Raw genomic sequence first — 20,490 nt, forward strand, 5'->3', positions numbered from 1 at the left:
TTCTGAGATAATTGGCCTGACTGCAGAGTCCTGGAAAAGTTACTTGAACAAATGGAACAAGGACACCAGCTCTTGCTTCTAGGACTTGCCAGTTGTGTTTCTTGCGGTCCATTGTGGTTCCTCTACAGCACCACAGCCAACAGAGTCAAAGTGGACCGCAAAAAACACAACTGGCAAGTCCTAGAAGCAGGAGTATTTCAGAGGTGAGGAACACTTGGGTTTTGATGTTTCTGTAAAGAAGGAAAGTGCTTGGGATAATTGAACTATTTTTGCTCTTGGTGGGTTCAGATCCAGTAGCTGATAATGAGTAGATTGTCCAGCTGGTCCTGTTTCTCCCCCTTCTCCTTCACGGGAGGCTGTGTGGATTCAGGTTTGAGTTCATCTGAATCCCATCAGTTCTGCAGGAGTGAGGGAGGGGGAGAGAACAGTAAAAGGTTGATTGATTTCAGGCATTTAATCAATGCAAAATTTTCTAACATCTGTAATATTGGTGCTGCTGATAGCCTTTGATGTCATTGATCAAAGAGTTGAGCTAATTCATTACAAGCTGACATGAAATGATCATGTTTTTAGCTCCTGAGGAGTAGCTATAAAGCACATTGTCTTAAAAGTTTAAGCTTTTGAGGGCAGCATACTGTTAGTATTTTCCTGTCTCTAAATTTCTGGCTCATTTCATTTTCTGAAATGGAAAGAGACTGTAGAAAATTTCTGATGAAAATTTCTGCTTATTGGCACAATAACCAAGCACTGGGTAATCAAAAAGTTTAGAGAGTCCTCCACTGGCTAAAAGTCAGACAGTGATCATTCGCAGTGGAGAGTAGACACCGTGTAGCACTAAAGTGAGTCATCCAATGAGCAACAGGGAATTTAGAAAGACGCTGTCCAGCCATTCAGGTTTGATGAGAAGAGTAAGCACAGAGACCCCCCCACAAAAACCAGTTTAGCTGATCTATTTTTGACCCCTTCCCAACTTCCCTCTGCTGTGTTAAAAGCCCCAGAGTCACAGGATAATATAACTTTATCGTAAAACATGTCAGATTTAGGAAGTATCTGACTGTGACCAGTTTCAAGTAGGTACCACAGAGAGAGAACCAAGAAGTTTCTCTGCCACTTGCTAGATTCCAAGGCAGAATGCATTCCAGGCTGCTCTTGAACAGTGAACAGTGTGATTTATTTTGTTCAGTGGATTTTAAATGACTAACAACTCAAGAATCCACTTGCAAGCCAACATTTAATTTTTTAACAAGTTACAGCAAAACCAAGCCAATATTGCATAACGTTTTCCACAATTATAATGTTCTTGTACATCAACCACAATGACTCTTGGCTATGAATGAACAAAGTAGAGAGCTCTGCGTCCCAGCATGGAGGGCTTGATTATTCAGAGATGTGAGGTTAAGTAGCAAAAGAAGAGCAATAGGTTGCAACTCATAGTTAGATAAAAAAATCTACTGTTCATCTAATAAACAGAAAAATGATTGACATCACATAGTCTATGTTCGGTTACCTTTGGGGAGTATAATAACAGTAGGTAAAAGCTAAACACATGAACTCATTTCATTTTATTTTCTACAGTGTTTGAATATTTTTTGTTGAAATATGTGAATGTATTATTCATGTAATAAGTAGTTTTTGAAGAGTACACATCTCATCACTCTACTTCAGACACACTGGCTAAAACACCAGTTTCATCTTCTGTTTTGTGTTGTGAACATACACAATTTTCCTTTGGTTTTATCATTTATTGCAGTGCAGATAGATGAAGAGCTATGCCACCTTGTTCATTTTAAATGCCTGGATTCTTGCAATCAAAGTAATCAAAACCTGCTTTCACCTTAGCCCTCTGCCACCATTCATCAAATGGGTCCCGTTCTGCTGGGAGGTAGGGTTGGCTGTCTCACGTGAAGGAAAGTATTGAGCTGCAAGGGGCCTGCATTATGCTGCTCGAGAGAAATCCAGCAGGGGAGGCCCCACATGGTCCTGGCCTGAGCTTTGTTTCTTGTATGGAGAAGCCTTCTTTCACATCCATCTGGCCTGGAATGAGCAGGGTCCTGGCACACAGAGAGAACACCAGAAATGGATGTTCAGCTAATTCTAACTTGGAAAAAAAATTCAGCATCACACTTCTCTGAAGGGACAGGAACAGGATCCAAAGGAACCTGCCTGGCTGTCTTCCTGGTATCATTTGCGCTGTCAGAAGCGTGTGGCCACCCTTTTGATGTCTCACTCTACTCTTATGTCTGTCTCCAAACAACAGCTTTAGACCGGAGAAATTCTGTCCTCGTCTGGGAAGGCTGGACTCTCGTGGGCAAGCTAGATTCTTTTCTCTCTCCCTTTCTGCCTCCCTCCCTTTCTCCTCCCTTCCTCCCTACCTCCTTCCCACCTTCCTTCCTCTGTCTTTTCTTTCCTTCTCTGTGCTTCTTTGTTCCCTACTGATGTCTCACTGTCTTGAAGTAAGCACTCTGGAAACACTGGCATAGAGCCTTGCTGGGGTCTGTCACAGACCTGCACACAGAATGACAGTGCTTTTATTTCCTGGGCTGGAGGAGGCTGATTGCTTTGTCATATCTAATTGTATCTTCTGTTTGTTTGTTTGCTTTACTCCCCCCCCAAAAGCAAGCAAGCAAGCAAACAAACAAACGAAACACCATCCTGAGAACTGGGGGAATACCAGGCAGTATTTAGGTTCAGTCACAAGTCAGAAAATGGGAGGGATTTGGAGAGGAGCTGGAAGGAGTTACCCCTCGCCAAAGCCTTCCCCTTGTGGTGAAAAGAGCTTTACTTATTTTCCCATGTACATGTTCCCATGGGATGCTAAAGAGAATAACAAAGAGAAAATGTTTTAGAGGGTGTACCTGCTATCAGGAACTACAAACAAGCATAATCTACGAGGAATAACCGAGTCATTTTCCCTCATATATCTCAGGATTCAGACCTTTAGCAAAGTGCTTATAAAATTCCCGATTTCATACCTAAAAAGGATTTTAAATCTGCAGAGAGTGTGTATGAAAGTTATATAGGTCAAGAATTGTGATTATAAAATACAATGTGGAAAGTTACAGGACCAGAGATATTTAACTCATATAAAAATAATGTCCTCAAGCCTGGAGGAAAATAGTAGTTGGCATCTCACAGTCTAGGTCTTCTTCACTTTCTCTCAGAGACTTTTCTCTTTTCCCACTGCCAGTGGCCAGCCACCCTCAAGTGGGAGACCAAGGATGTTTCACCTGCTACATCAGTAATCACCTTTTCATTGACTCCTGCTGATTAAACAAGGTCCACTCCCCCCTCCCTTACCCCCATCCCCACATCTAGGACTCCAAGTCCCACCTATACTGGCCTTCACTCGGGCTCCCGAATCATGAAATTATCTGAACATCTGAACTCATACTCGTCTTAACAGTGTTGACCACCAACCATGCTAGACACTGAGAGACTTTTTGGAAAACTGGTTAAGCAGATCAGGCCATCTGAAAGGATGGCATGGGTGCCCTCAGTGTTTGTTCTCACTCCAAACCATGCTTGTCCTGTAATGACACCCACCCCCTCCACAGACTTCTGAAGCTCTTTGCTCGCATATGAAACTCATGTGAAAATATTTTAATTCTGGATTGAAGCTTCTCAGAATTAAAACAACGAAAACACATTTCTCTCCGGATGCTTAAAAAAGTAATACACCTCGGATTGGTTTATTTTCTTGTTTATTGAAAATTATGACTTCTTGTTTTAAAACAACAAACAGGTGAGAGTTTCCAGTTTGTCTAGGGATCTATGGCAGTCTGGGTTTATTTTTAATGCTCCTCTACTTGAAAGAGTTGTGGGTGTCTACCATCTATTCTATTCCTTCAACTGGCTTTCATAGAAAGTAATTTCAAAAAAATATTTTAATCTTGTCACTTATGCTTGGGTAGCGATTTGCCACGTACACAGTATTTTCATGTTCATTATCTTATTGATTGTTGCTAAGACATTTTAAACAACCTTGCAAATAGTATTTAAAAATCATTAGGGCCATTAATATTCTATTTAGTCTGCAAAAATTGGAAATAGCTGATGCATCCATATCATAGAACTAAGAGGATATAAAATTTTTTCAGTAGTGCTCTGTGCAGTTACTTAAACACAGATGTCAGATTCCAGTGAAAAAATAGAGGAGAGAAGGTAAATGGAGAAGATTTGTCCACTCTAGCTATTTTTAGAAATACTGACTCCAAAATTATGCTTTTCTTGTGTTTTTTTTAAGATTCTGCTCATGCTGTTTCCAAGGGTAGGGTGTATACTACATCCTCAAGACTGCCAGCCTTAAACCATCACATTTTTGATGGTTGTCAGCAAGTCAGGACACAAATAAAAATTTTTTGTTTGTTTTTAATTTACCTGTAACATTTTGAGAGGGACTATTTTTATAGGTGCTTTTAAGTTAAGTTAAGGTTCTATGATTTTCAAATTGGTTTATATTCCTAGTTTCTGGAGGAAGAAATAAGACCTATTCTTAAAAGAGCAAGTTGTAAAATTTAATACTTGTTTTCCCTTCTCATACACACCTTTGATGTTTCTATATAAACTGTTATGGCAGAAGGAGTTGTATTCAGATTTCTATTGAATTGATATGTTTTTATGCCTTTTTCAGTTAAATGGTCACCACACTCAAAATAATAATGACTTCTGTCACTCACAAATTCTATCATACTCTTTTGCCATTTCTCCCCTTTCTCAGCCAATCATCGACACATTTTCCATCACTACAACCTACAAGAGGAGAAATGTTGGCCTCACACAGCCATCTCTTGCCTCTTGTATTCTTTTCTTTGTGTGTGACCTATGTAAACCAGTTCAGACCCAGTTATACTATCTTCCTGGCTAAACTCCTTCAGTTCCAGCCAATTATCAACTTGATTCCTGTCATTCCAACCTACCCAAACAAAATCTAAAGGGTGCCTTTGCTATAGCTGTGTTCTTCCACTCAGAATAAAGATTCTGGGGATTGTTGTATATTATCACTTATATCAATGTTCATTCTTTTGAAAACATATTTTGGATATGATATGTGTCTTTGAGATATGTGGTTACTAAATATTAATTTATTACATGGATAGTTCACATTTTTTATCTATCTGTTGCAAATTCAGTTGTTTCTAGTATTTTCATTGTTAATAAAACTACCACGAAAAATGATGAAGAAATAGAATTACTGACTGAGTCAGACACAGTTTTATGCTTACTGTTTGTTTTCTGAATTTTAAAAATGCAACCTGTGACACAATGTCAATGTGTTATAAGAAAAATTAAAATTTTTCTTAAACATTAATATTACTGATTACTATGTCAAGAAAGAGCTACAGTGGAAACGAAAAAATTAGATGCCTCACCTGTTTTCACGTAGCTTATAATATGGGTAGGAGTGAGATGTTAAACAACTCTTCCAATAATACATAATTATCTATTGACATATGTGCTCTGAAGAAAATTGATGTGATTAAAAAATAGTACAGAAAATGTATTTCCAAACCCAAAGTGAGGGAAGGCTTTCTAGGCCAAGTGGTGACAAAGGATGAATTGGATAAACTAACTAGAGTCTGGATGGTAACAGATGACGGGAGGTCGTTTCAGAAAGAGGGAAAATCACATGCAAAGTAAGAGGTAAGAAGATGGAGATGCATCTGAGGATGAAACAGCCCAGGTGGCTGGAACAAAGAAGAAGAATGGGCACCAGGTGGGTCATGTAAGACCATCAGGCTCCAGTCATGATTGTACCTTAGCTTTAAGAGAACTTGAGAACAACTGAAGGCATTTATCCAGGAAGATTGTGTAACTGATTGAAGTGGTTTCTGCCTCACCAAGGAGAAAATAATTCAGGGGTGATAGATGGATGACCTGGTGATGTCAGAATGGTGTCATGTGGGATATGTAAGGTGTCTGGAATCAAACTGTTGGGTGCATGACTGCGTGAGGTCTCTGATTTGTGAGGCAGTGGCGTCTCCTGTAGGCCACTTCCAGAACGGGACTGATTTTGTGGGAGGATGCCGAGTTGTATGATGAGGGCATGGGAAAGTCAAACCAAAGGTACATTTGAGTTACTGTAGTGGATATGGTATGTGACATTTATCTGCAGGTGGTTTTAACTCAGGCTCTCTGTGATACAAGGGGATTATGAGAATGATGGCATCAAATGAGGAGGACAGCTAAGTGCAGAGTGCTTGCTTCTCAAGATCCAGGTGCTTTCCTTCTAACCCCCGTGGGTTTTTATTTATAAATTAAACAATGAATTGTCTTTCACTGATCTCCTAAATGTGAGTTATAAACGTGAGATTTAAAACACTCATATTAGATATTAGGAAACCTGTAACGGTAGCACTTTAAGTAAGTTCTGGCTGTTGCCTCAGCTCAAACTCTGGTGCAGAGTTCAGGTACTACTGTAGAACAGATGCCTTTGCACACACGGGGTATGGACGTCCTTCCCTCTCACCCTGGGCACAAGATAATCACTAACAGAAGGGTCCATGTGGAACCTTTATGGGTGGGGTGGGAGGCGGTTCTGTGGCTTACATAGGAGGACTTGGCCTCAGAGCTCTGTGTTTAGTCTCTTAGTCCACTTTACTGTTTCCACACTTCCCCGGATCATCAAATGAACAGCTTTTCCATCTTTCCCACCTCGATCCTGTTGTAAAGTTGAAATTCTGAACTCATGGTGTTGCGATCACTTTCATGGCAAGAGACTGCAGCATCATAAAACAGTATGGTGATGACTTCACTCTAGGAGGGAGGTGAGGGGGGGAAGCATTCTATGCCAACGCGTTTTTTTAGATACAACTTGCTTTGGTGGCAAGGAAGAATCCAGGCTATTTTTGCTGATGTAGGAAAAATATCGCTAAGCAAACCTGCAAACATTTCTGTCCACCATGGCCAAAAGCAGGCATTTGTTTTGAAAGACATTGTACACTTTTTGTTAATTGTGAATAAAGGTAGTTAACCCATTGAAATTAGCATGGTCATTGGAAGTATCTAGTGGATTTTAGAGTAAAAATTTTCATTACTTGCTGTTTAGCCAATAATGCCTCACAAGTGACCAAAGGTATATTTATTTCTTAAGCTTATGTGGTCTTAAAATTACAGTGTACATGAAATTTGTAGTTTTAGCAGTATACTTGTGATTTCTTTAAAAAAATAATTTTGGCTCAGTGAAGTAATGATCCTGTTGACTTGTCCTGTCAATCATGTCACAGTGCATACTTCCGTTTTGAATCCACTGCACTCTGGGTTCTAGAGACAGAGCATACACGTTTCTCTCTGCACTACGGAGAGACGCCTACAGTGTTTCTGCAGCATTGTTCTATTTTTTAGGAGGTGAGGCTGAACATTTTGTTCGGCTTTAGAATTTTTCTTTTCTGTTAAGATGTGCATTTCAAACCCAACAGTGTATTGTGACATAATGGCCTCTTTTTGTGTATTGTGGCGCAGCAGTTAAGTGGTCATTATTTAGCGATATTGAGTGCTTTTTATGAGTCCAGCCTTGCGTCTGTCCCTGGTGAGCGCTCTGTGTCTCTGTGTACTGAAGCATAGAGTCTATCCCCATAAGTGTTCCTTCGCGTGCATGAGCAATGAAGAAAAGGCAAATTTAATGCCTTGTGTCTTTGCACACATGCGTAGTGTAGTAAAGGGAAATTTCACTCCTTGTATCTTTGTGCGCATGAGCAATGCAGGAAAGGTGAGATTTCACACCTTCTCTACTGTCTCTTTTGCTCACATTTTCTTGTGATGTCCATTTGTGTCTTGTGTCTTCAATGTTAATGTGGTGTTTTGGTTTAAATCTCAGAGTGTTTTTATTCCTTTTTTAAAGGGGTATTTGAAACACGGTTTTACTGTGTTTTCCTGTCTGACCTGGAGTTCACTCACAGACCAGGCTGGTTTCCTGGTTTCCTCCTACCTCTGTCTCCTGAGTACTGGGATTACAAGCTTGTACCACCATGACTGATAAGGGATCTCTCCCACCCCTGGAGAACTAAATTTAAGGCTGTTTGCTTGCTAGAGAAGTAAGTAGTCTACTACTGGCCCCTAACTCTGGTGTTTGAGACAGTGTCATGAAATTCAGGCTCTCAGGCTCTCAGCGCCTAAGTGCTGGGGTTTCAGGTATCACAACTGTTTTGTGTGATGCTGGTGATTAAACTCAGAGATTTCTGAATGCTGGCCAAACACTTTACAATGTGAGCTACATGCCCAGTCCAGTGACAGAATATTTTTTTTAAAGTTTTTCTAAAATTCTTTTTCAATTCAAGATGTGACTTTCTTGTCTCGGGGTTGATGAATGTATCTCATTAGCATTTGTCCTGTATTTTAACACATGTTTAAATTTCAAAATTTGTTTTTAATGTTTTATTTTGTGTTTTTCAAAGTCCAATTTCTTTTATACTTCTAAGTTGTTTAAGTGTTTGTATGCGTGTGTGAGTGGTCACACGTGCATGTGCCATACACATGTGTGTGGGGGTCAGAGGGCAGAGGGCAGGAGTCAGTTCGTTCTTCCCACCATGTGGTTCCAGGCGATTGAACTCAGGTTCTCAGGCACCTTTACCTGCTTGAGCCGTGTCACTAGACCTAAATGGTCACAGTTTTGAATTCACTTTTGTTTTATTACTTTATATTTTTCCCCTAGAATTTTTATTTAAATTAGAAACAATCTTATTTTACATATTAATCCCAGTTCCCTCTCCATCCCCTCCTCCCCTGCACCCCACCAGCCCCCCATCCCATCCCCTTCTGCTTGCCAGGGAGGGTGAGGCCTTCCATGGGGGATCATCAAAGTCTGTCACATCATTTGGGGCAGGGCTGTCACCCACATTCAGGGGGCCCAGTTCAGTCCTATGTTGGTTTACCAGCTGTCAGTCTGGGGTCCATGAGCTCCCCCGTGTTCAGTTCAGCTAGTTCTGTGGGTTTCTCCAGCCTGATCTTGACCCCTTTGCTCATCACTTCTCCCTCTCTGCAACTGGATTCCAGGAGTTCAGTTCAGTGATTAGCTAGGGTGGCATATTAGGTAGTCATCATTCTCATTATCCGGGAAGGGTGTTTAAGGTTGCCTCTCCACTATAGCTTAGGTTTCTAGTTGGGGTCATCCTTGTAGATCTCTGGACATTTCCCTAGTGCTAGATTTCTCTTTAAACCTATAATGGTTCCCTCTCTTAAGGTATCTGTTTTCTTGCTCTCCTCTATTTTCCCCTTAACTCAGTCTTCCTGCTCCCTCATGTCCTCCTCTCCCTCCTCTTCTCCCCTTCTCCTCTTCTCCTCTTCTCCTCTTCTCTATCTCCTAACTCTGTCTGCCCCATACCTATGCTCCTAATTTGCTCAGGAGATATTGTCCCTTTCCCCTTCTCCAGGGAATCCTGTATTTCTCTCTTAGGGTTCTCCTTGTTTCCAGGCTTCTCTGGTGGTGTGGATCATAGGTTGGTAATACTTTGCTCTATATCTAATATCAATATATGAGTGAGTACATACAATGTTTGTCTTTTTGTGACTGGGTTACCTCACTCAGAATGGTTTCTTAGAGTTCCATCCATTTGCCTGGAAATAAGATTCCACTGTTTTTTTTCCTCTGAGCAGTACTCCATTGTGTAAATGCACCACACTTTCTTTATCCATTCTTCAGTTGACGGCCATCTAGATTACTGCTGTGAACAAACTTGAACAGATGTCCTTGTTGTATGTATGTATGAGCATCCTTTGGGTATATACCTAAGAGTGGAATTGCTGGATCTTGAGGTAGACTGATTCCCATTTTTCTGAGGTACTGCTATACGAATTTCCAAAGTGGCTGTACTCCCACCAGCAGTGGAAGAGTGTTACCCTTACTTCTCATCCTCTCCAGCATAGACTGTCATTAGTGTTTTTGATTTTAGCCATTCTGACAGGTGCAAGATAGTATCTCAGAGTTGTTTTGATTTGCATTTCCCTGATGGCTAATGATGTTGAACACTTTCTTAAGTGCCTTTAAGGTATTTTAGATTCCTCTGTTGAGAATTCTGTAGTTAGTTCTGTACCCAACGTTTAATTGGTTTATTTGGTGACTAGCTTCTTGTGTTCATTATATATTTTTGGAAATCAGCCCTCTGTCAGATGTGGAGTTGGTGATGATCTTCTCCCATTCTGTGGGTTGCCATTTTGTCTTGTTGACTGTATCCTTTGCCTTATAGAAGTTTCTCAGTTTCTGAGGTCCCATTTATTAATTGTTGATCTAAGTGTTACATTCAAGAAGTGGTATCATTTGCTAATTTATTCATGGGTAGCTTCTACTTCTCTTCTAAGAGTTACAGTGTGGCTGGATTTATGTTGAGGTCTTTGTTTCATTTGGACTTAAGTTTTGTGCATGGCAATACAAAATTTGTTGAAAATGCTTTATAATTTCCATTATGCAATTTAAGCTACTTTGTCAAAAATCAGTTGTTTGTAGGTGTGTAGGTTAATTTCAGGGATTTCAATGTGATTCTATTAGTCTCCCTGTCTATTTTTGTGCCAATACCAAGCTGTTTTCAGAACTATAGCCTTAAAATAGAGCTTGAAGTCAGCGATGGTGATGCCTCTGGAAGTTCCTTTATTGTACAGGGTTGTTTTGGCTATTCTGGGTCTTTTGCTTTTCCATATGAAGTTGAGTATTGTTCTTTCAAGGTCTGTGAAGAATTGTGCTGGTATTTTGATGGGGATTGCATTGAATCTGTAGATTGCTTTTGGGAAGCTTGCTGTTTTTACTATGTTGATCCTACCTATCCAAGAACATGGGAGATCTTTCCATTTTCTGGTATCATCTTTAATTTCTTTCTTTAAGACTCAAAGTTCTTGCTATACAGGTCTTTCACTTGTTTAGTTAGAGTTATCTCAAGATATTTTATGTTATTTGTGGCTATTGTAAAGGGTGATGTTTCTCTGATTTCTTTCTCAGTCCATTTATTATCTGCATATATTAGGGTTACTAATTTTTTGAGTTAATCTTGTATCCTGTGACTTTGCTGAAGGTGTTTATCAGATGTAGGAGTTCCCTGGTAGAAGTTTTGGGTAATTTATATAAACTATCATATCATCTGCGAACAGTGAAAGTTTGGTTCTTCCTTTCCAATTTGTATCCCCTGGGTCTCCTTTTGTTGTCTTAATTGCTCTAGCTAGAACTTCAAGTTCAATGGCCTTGTCTTGTTCTTGTTTAGAGGAATAGTATTGAGTTTCTCTCCATTTAATTTGATGTTGGCTGTTGGTTTATCGTATATTGCTTTTGCTGTGTTTTAGGTATGTTCCTGTTATCCCTGATCTCTCTAGGACCTTTATCATGAAGGGCTGCCAGATTTTGTCAAAGAATTTTTCAGTATCTAGTAAGATGATCATGTGGTTTTCCTTTTGCAGTTTGTTAATATAGTGGATTATATTGATAGATTTTTCGTATATTGAACCATCCTTGCATTCCTGGGATGAAGCCTACTTGATCATGGTGGATGATTTCTCTGATGTGTTCTTGGATTCGATTTGCCAGTATTTTATTGAGTATTTTTGTATCAATGCTCATGAGGGATATTGGTCTATAGTTTTCTTTCTTAGTTGTGTCCTTGTGTGGCTTGGGTATCAAGGTTATTTAAGCCTCATAAAAAGAGTTTGGCAATGACCCTTCTGCTTCTATTTGGTGGAATACTTTGAGGAGAATTGGTATTAGTTGTTCTTTGAATTTCTGGTAGAATTCTGCACTGAGTCCATCTAGCCCTGGGCTTTTCTAGGTTGGGAGACTTTGATGACTGTTTCTATTTCATTAGGGGTTACAGGTCTATTTAAGTTGCCTTTCTGTTCTTGATTCAATTTTGATAAGTGATATCTATCCTGAAAATTGTTCATTTCCTTTAAATTTTAGAATTTTGTGAGTACAGGTTTTCAAAGTATGACCTGATGATTCTCTGGATTTCCTCAGTGTCCATTGTTATGTGCCCCTTTTCATTCCTGATCTTGTTAATTGACATGATCTCTCTCTCTGTGTGCCTTTTGGTTAGTTTGGATAAAGATTTACCTATCTTATTGATTTTCTCAGAGAACCAACTCTTTGTTTCATTGATTCTTTGTATAGTTTTCCTAGTTTCTACATTATTGATTTCAGCCCTCAATTTGATTATTTCCTGCCATCTACTTCTCTGTGGTGAGTTTGTTTCTTTGTGTTCTAGAGCTTTCAGCTGTGCTGTTAATTCTCTAGTGTGACTTTTCTCCAGTTTCTTCATGTGGACACTTTGTGCTATGAACTTTCCTCTTAGCACTGCTTTCAAAGTGTCCCATAAGTTTGGGCATGTTGTGTTTTCATTCTCGTTGATTTATAGGAAGTCTTTAATTTCTTCCTTAACCCAGGAATGGTGCAATTGCACATTGTTCAATTTCCATGTGTTAGTAGGGTCTCTGCAATTTGTGTTGTTGTTGAATTCTAATGTTAAACCATGGTGCCATGGTGATTGATAGGGTACAGTGGGTTATTCTATTTTTTTTGTATCTGTTGTGGTTTGCTATGTTGCCAAGTATGTTGTTGATTTTAGAGAAGGTTCTGTGTGGTGCTGAGAAGAAGGTATATTATTTTGTGTTTGGACAGAATGTTATACAGATGTCTGTTAATCCAAATTGGGTCATAACTTTTGTTAGTTCCTTTGTTTCTTTGTTAAATTTCTGTTTGGTCTTCCTGGCTTGGTCTGCAGGCTGGGTCCAACTGTGCATGGTCCCCAGGCCAGGAACTACTTTATATTTTTATTGTCACTTTTCTCTATTTCATCCTTTCCCTTCTTGCTTTTCCAGTTATGAAGGTATACATTCTATTTTAATTAACGTATTTTTATTTTATGTGTATTAGTGTTTTGCCATGGTTGTTAGGTCCCCTAGAACTGGAATTACATACACTTGTGAGCTACCATGTGGGTGCTGGGAATTGAACCCAGGTCCTCTGGAAGAGCAGTGAGTGCTTTTCACCACTGAACCATCTCTCCAACCCATATATTCTATTTTAAATATACTTTGATAGTTTTTCTACCTTAAAATGCATTCTTATGTATATTAATCCCAGCTAGCATTTTAAACCCTTACCTAATTCCATATTTTGTTTTTGATATTAAAATGAATATATATTCCCTACTGTCTCTTTGGTTTTAAGTTTGACATTGTCCAGTATTTTAGTCCTCAGTAATTTTTTAAAAAATATTATATCTATTTATTATGTATACATTCTTCTGCATGTGTGCCAGCAGAAGGCATCAGATCTCATTCAAGGTGGTTGTGAGCCACCATGTGGTTGCTGGGAATTGAACTCAGGACCTCTGGAAGAACAGTCGGTGCTCTTAACCTCTGAGCCATCTCTCCAGCCCCGAAAGTCCTCAGTAATTTTTAATGTGACCTATATTTATTTTCATTAGCTCTACTTTCATCCCCAAATTTAAAGTAACAAATATCCTTTCACATTGTTTTTGATTGCTCAATCTTTGGAAGTTTCTTGAATAATTTTTCTATATGAGAGTTATTCCTCCATGACCCTTCAGTGTGAGTGTCTAATTTTCAAACTGTGTACTTGTATGTCTAGTACTGTTGTTAAACGGGTTTGTACATGAAAATCTCTAGAAACAAAAATAGTATGTTCAAAGCAATTTGTAAAAGGCATTTGTTTTGAGACTTTTGAGACAGGGATTCACATAGTGGCTCATGCTGGCCTTAAACTTGAACTTGCATTAGCACATGGAGCAGCTAGTGCTACACTCCTGTGATGTCCATGCTGGTTCCTTGTTCAGTTAGAATCATCCTCATGTTCAATATATTTCATTTGGATACAACTCTTACTGTTATATCAGGCATTCTGTGGATATGTTCAGTCTGAGGTTATCGGTGTTTCTTTAATTCTGGAATATTCAACTTCAAAATTTCTTAAAATACATCCATATATTCTTGTTTCCCTCCTGTGCATCTTTTGCAAATTTTTTCTGTGGACATTGAAACTTGTACATCTATATCTTTTATCCTTGAAATTAGAAAGGAATTTCCTCTTTTCATTATGTGGTCAGTTTAGTATTCTAGCTCACACATTTGCAATCCAACATTTCCCTATTTTTGTTTCTAGACATTTTCATGTACAAACCATCTTGTTCATTATATAACTATCTTAAAATTTCAGCTACTACAGTTTTATGTATAATATTTTAGTAGGCTCCTTTTCTTTGGACTTTTGGTTTTCTTGTTATTAACATTATATCTTAGCTCCTGGAAGATGTTTAATGACATGAGATTTCCTGTTACTTTTGAGAAATCCACTGCAGAAATGGTGCCTGCTTTGTTTTCTCAGTGGTCTCACTGTTCAGATGTCTTCTTACTTTGTCTTGCAATCTCATGTCCTATAGCAGTAATGGCTTCTATGTTCTGTGTTTTGAGAAAGGATTACAGGATGTGTAGTAATCTGTATCTATTCTAGCAGGCTTAAGTAGAAGAAAGACTGTCTTAATGGGTTTTGTGTTGCAAAATTAGAAATATATATATATATATATATATATATATATATGGACAAACTCTTTGGCTCATGGTCTAGAGACTGAAAAACCAAGGAGCATGGCTCTGCCATTGGCAAAGCCTTTTGTTTGTGCTGCCCCATGATAGAATGCAGGAAGGCAAGGGACACTGAGATCAGGCACTTTTATTGGGCTAAAACTTTCATGCATTCAGTGAGAAGCCATCTTGGTGAGAGGTGTTATGGGTTTCTGAAGAGGGAAGACTGAGGAGGGAAGGCTACAGATCAGCCCTCCATTTGTTCATTAGCACTCTGGGCATGGAACTCATTTCCACTAAGCTGATATAACCTAGAGGCCAGTGGTTAGACCAATTTCTGCCATGACGTACCAGGCAGAGCTTGTCCTTAGGCAAGGCTTGGGAGAGATAAAACAGAAACTAAGAGCTTCTCTCTGGCCTGCCCTCCTGTTATTCCTCCAAGTCAATTTCAGTTTTCCCAGTGCTTTGAACAGCTTTTACAGTGGGAAATGTGCTGACTTAATTATTAACCTGTAGTTACTAATATATATTTTTATAAGGTCTTACCTTACCGAGAATCCCAGGCTTGTGCCCTCTCCTCCTGGGATCACATGGCAACCCTCCATTTCCTAGACTCCTAGTTCCACCTGTCTTGCTTCCCTATTGGCTAGCAGTGCTTTATTTATCAATCAATAAGACAACATATACACAGAAAGACTTCCCCATCAGCAGGGTTTATGCTTATTTTATCTTGCTGTCTATTTTCCTTCACATATCATGTTTCTTTCTAAATTTCTTTTTTTGTTGGTATTAATGGGTATTTTAGTTAATTATTATTATTGTTGTTATTATTATAGATCAGGCTGCCTTTGAATTCACAGAGATCCACCCACCTCTATTTCCCTGTCTTGGTTAGTGTTTACTATTGCTGTGAAGAGACACCGTGACCACAGCAAATCATAAAGAAAATATTTCATTGAGAGTGGCTTGCTTACAGTTTCAGAGATTCAGTCCATTTTGATCATGGACGGGAGCATGGCACCATGCAGGCAGATATGGTGCTGGAGCTGAGAGTGCTACATCTTGCAGGCAACAGGAAGTTGACTGGCTTTCACTCTGAGAGAATCTTCAGAAAAAGAGAACTCAAAGCCCACCCCACAGTGACACACTTCCTCCAACAAAGCTATACCTCCTTATAGTGCCACTCCCTTGGGAGGGGCATTTTCTTTCAAACCACCACACTCCTAAATGCAGGATTAAAGACATACACCACTGTATCCAGGTAACTACATCACTAAATGTTCAACTTTCTTATATTTTATATTTTTGTAAAAAGCCAGGAGTCCTCATAATTGCACACATCTCCAGGCCTGCTCTACATTCCCCTGACAATCTATATATAGGTACAATGTATTATGATCATATTCATTTCCCATTACCTTCCGATATCCTTTTTTTCTAGAACTCCCCCATTCTCCAGTCATCCAGTGGCTATATTGTTAGAGAAAAACACTATATCCATTCTCCAGGAATCATTATCTTAATGTGAGTCCTCATAGGTACTTTCTCTGTCCAACTTGGAGTGTCCAGTCTTGTGCTAGTAACCATAGTTGTTCTGTGTTCATGGTCACAATGACAAAGCCATATCTAGATGGCAGCATTCATGATACTCCTTCCCATATGATGGCCCTTATATTCTCCTTCTCTCTGTCTCTCTGTCTCTGTCTCTGTCTCAGCCCCAGACTGAGAGCCACATTAATGTATGGGTATCAACATAAATATTTAGGAGGCATTCTGACAATATAGTCAATTAGGGAAACAATGATAGTGTATTCCCCTTTGGGCCCAGGCCTTCTTCACCCACAAGCTTTTGACTAGATTTATTGTGTGTCTTCCTCCCCCCCCAAGCAGCAGGCCTAAATTCCACTACAATTGGTTATCTCCCAAAAAGTATATCATGACATCATCAGTGGGCATTTCTTGCTGGTAGATTGGTGTGTAGCATGCATGATCTATAGTTGAGTGTAAACACTGATGAACACAGAGAACATGCCCTTGAGCTATAGCCACTCATATGCAGGATAGACTTCCACTTGTGTCTAGTGAGCTAAGTGTGTGATGCTTCTGCTAGCTTTGATTGTCCAGATTTCTTTATTCTTGAGATTAGTTTGCTCGTGACTAGCTGTAAGTTTATTTGATTTCCATTTGACAAGATGGTGGTGAACAATATAAGGCTGATACAGTGTCAATGCGCTTCACAGTGACCCCTCACCAGCAGGGTCCCATCTCTTCCAAGTTCACCTCTCTGTAAACTCAAAGATGTATTCAAGGAAGGTGACATCCTTTCCATGTGGCAACAGGAAGGCAGGGATGAAGGATTAGCTAAAGATGTGATCCAGATGTGTCCTAGGAGAAGAGTGTAAGAAGCCACCTCAGGAATATGTCTTCTCCCAGAAGCTACCATGCAGTTGCACAGCACTTAGATTAGAGGAAACTGGAAAATCAGCCTTTGCTTTGCAGAGCCACAGAGTCAGCTGAAGTGTCTATAGCAACCTAGTAGGGAAAGAATCGGTAATGAGCATGACCATTAGTCTCTGTACATCTTTCTTCCTTTATTTACCTTGTCTTCCTGGTGACTGTTGTTCCCTGCTGTCTTTCATTCCTCCCCTAAACATTATTTACTGCCTAGCGTACACCAGGGGATGTAATAAATGCTTTATAACCGTAGTATTTTAGCCCACATTGCCATCATTTATCTGGAGGACACAGATACTTTATGTGTTATGAGGAAATCTCAGGGAGGAAGTAGGTTGAATGCAAAAGTTCTACTTGATGTATGAAAACTGTTTGCTGTTTTATAGATAAAGAAGCAGACTCCAGGAAACGATATCAAAGATTTAGGTTGAAGTCTACTTTTGCAACTTCCTAGGCAGTTACAGACATTAAACATTTATTCATTCACCAAGCATGTCAAGAATTCTGTCAGTTAGAAGGAATTCAATCATAAACAGACACATTCCCACTTCAAATAGACTGGAGATTGTAACTTAGGAATACAACAGTTGTAACCTAGATTGTAACAGGTAAATAAGCAACAGAGAGAGCACCTGTGCTTCTATGTGATAGGCTGGGGAGTTCCAGGCTTTCCCCATAAGACCATAGTACATCATGAGCAAAACAAAGCAAACCCTTTTTCTTCTGCCTGTATAATGCTTCTAGGTACAGAAATTTTTCTCCAAAAGGTAGGCAGCTAAATAGAAACACAATAGGCTTTCCGAGAAGAGAAGGAAGGACTTCTGTTACAGAGGCAGGAATAGCGTGGAAGTGAAGAGATCAAGCTGGAGAATGGTGATGGGGGAGGCCAGCGACAATCTAAGAAGAGCCTTGGTTCGCAGATTAAAGACATTAGACTTCGATATCAGGAAGCATTTGATGTTTACACATGAAGAGGGAACATAATGCTTTAGGAACAAGATGGTACAAAGAGCTTGGAGACATCAATGTCGGAGCACAAGAATGTTGACAATGGGAAAAGGCAAGGTAACTGAACATCCAAGCTCCTTTTGATCCATTATAACCAGTATGGGGCCCCTATTCTCGAATTTACCTAGTGTTTAAGATAGCCTCAGACAATATCAACACCATCTCTAGGTCCCAGGAAGAAGGACTCCATAGGAATCCATCCATACATGGAGACTAGGTTTCTTTCTGTATCCCCCAACACATCTAGTTTTATCTTACTGACCATGATGTAATAATGTGAGTACATCATTGTTTTAAAGAAGTAGAGAATGTGATACTTTGTTCTGGGAGGTAATTAGCCAAGTTAAAACAATCATCATTTTGTTACTAAGAGAACAGAACACTAACCCTGTTATTAGAAAGGAAGGAAGCATTGAAAACTGGAGCAGTTGACTGTCATGGTCCCATCTTGGATTAATGGAACTAAGAGAAAAATATGCCCAAAACTATAAGGATGGAAAAGCAGGACATAGACCAAGGTCCTTATATTGGGTAAGTATTGTGACAGAAAAATTCATTGAGTAGAAAATTAAAAAAACATAAAAGGTACAAGAAGAGATCAGGAGGTTGAGGGTCAGATTATTTGTCAATTGGCCAGTCTGGGAAGGCTTTTATCTACTGTCTATAATGGAGCATCACCAATGGAAACACACTTCTGACTTGAGATACTGTGGTTGGAGGGACCATCATGATGAATCAATGGGAGGTGCTCTTAGATCACGGCACACAGCAGCATCCCATGCTGCTGCCACCAGGAGCCTCCTGGCACTGCAACTGACTTCATTATGAATTTTAGCAGAACATGGAGTGTAGAGAGACCTCAGAGTATTATTCCTTGTATCCTTTATCTTCTGGGTGTGGAGCAAGGTCACTCACACAAGAAAGAGGGGTGAGGAGGAGGAAGACTCTTATACTTCTCTTTAAGAGTCTACATGGCAGCTGAGTGTGGTGGCGCTCACCTTTAATCCCACCACTCAGGAAGTAGAGGCTGGTGGATCTCTGTGAGTTTGGGAAGTCAGCTGGGGTTACACAGAGAAAGCCTGTCTCACAAAATAAATAAATAAAAATAAAAAAGAGTTCACACAGCTAGAAGTTTTTCTTCAGCTTAGGGTAAAAATTAGCACCCTCTCTGGAAACTTTTCACAAGCAATTGGGCTTGGTACTCCAGGAAATTTTAAGATTAAACTCAATGATTTTTCCAGAGACTTAAAAAGAACATGCAGGAGAAATGTTGGTTGAATGTATCCTTACTTTTTCATTGTTTGATAGCTTTGAGGCAGTCTCATTTGTAACCTAGACTGGACTCACACTCAGCCTTTTCCCTTTCCCTCAGTTCAAACCCTGAAAGAATAGCTGTAGCTAGCTGGTGTCAGTCAGAACTAGCATCAGCCCGCCTGCCCAATGTTACAAGACCCTCCCTAGTTAGCCTCTACCTCATGTACCTGGTGGACACCCCCCACACTTTCTTACTCAAACACAAGCATGAGAATATGACTACTATGTTTTTTTTTAAATGACTGACACCCAGCTAAGACTCCTAGCAATAGTGTGGAGAGTGCTGGAACTGGCCTTTCCCTTTAATCAGATTGTTGAATATCCTAACGATCATCATAGAGTCTTCATTCAGCAACTGGTGGGGCTATATGAGCAAGGGAGGTCAAGACCATGATGGAGAATCTACAGAGACAGCTGAACCAAGCTCGTGGAAACTCATCTATAGACTGAGAGTGACAGAGACTCCAGAGACTCCAGAGACTAAACTAGACCCTCCATATGTGGGAGACAGTTGTGAAGCTTGGACTATCAGAGGTGCCCCTGGCAGTAGGACCATGCTACAAGCCTGGTACATGAGCTAGCCTGTTGGAGCCCACTCCCTATGGTGGGATGCCATGTTCAGCCTTAATGTGTCAGACTTTGCTGACTCCTCATGAGCACCATTAGCCTGAGGAGTGGACTGGGGGTGGGCAGGGAGGGAGGCAAAGGGGGGAAGGATGAGGGGTGGGAGGGAGAACTGTGGTTGAAATGTAAAATGAAATTTGAAAGAATAAATAAATTATAAAAAAATGACTGACAACGTCAATTTGGTCGTATAATATTTGCTTTTAGCTGATTTTTTGCTTTCTTTTCTGTTCTCTAGATCAACATTAAAACAATGTTTTCCTTATTCCAAAATATCATTTTCCCTTCCCTTCCTGCTCTTCCTGTTTCATTCTTTTCATCTAATATGTCCTCCTCATTGTGCTGGGAATCAGTTCTCATCTGCTTTCTTCAGATTCTTGCTTCATTGATTACGTCATCTCTTTAGTATCTGTAAACTTTCCCTTCCCACTGGTTCTTACATTATACACAAAATCCTCCATGACTAAACTCTGGTCATATCTATTGCCTTCCATTTAACTCATATTAAGTTGTTGTGGAATATTACCTAAGCTAGGCAAAGGTGTGTTATATTTGTTTATGCTGCTTTTGTTAATGATT

This window comes from Mesocricetus auratus, unplaced genomic scaffold (genome assembly GCF_017639785.1).
Source record: "Mesocricetus auratus isolate SY011 unplaced genomic scaffold, BCM_Maur_2.0 Super-Scaffold_2245, whole genome shotgun sequence".
Classification (NCBI taxonomy): Eukaryota; Metazoa; Chordata; class Mammalia; order Rodentia; family Cricetidae; genus Mesocricetus; species Mesocricetus auratus.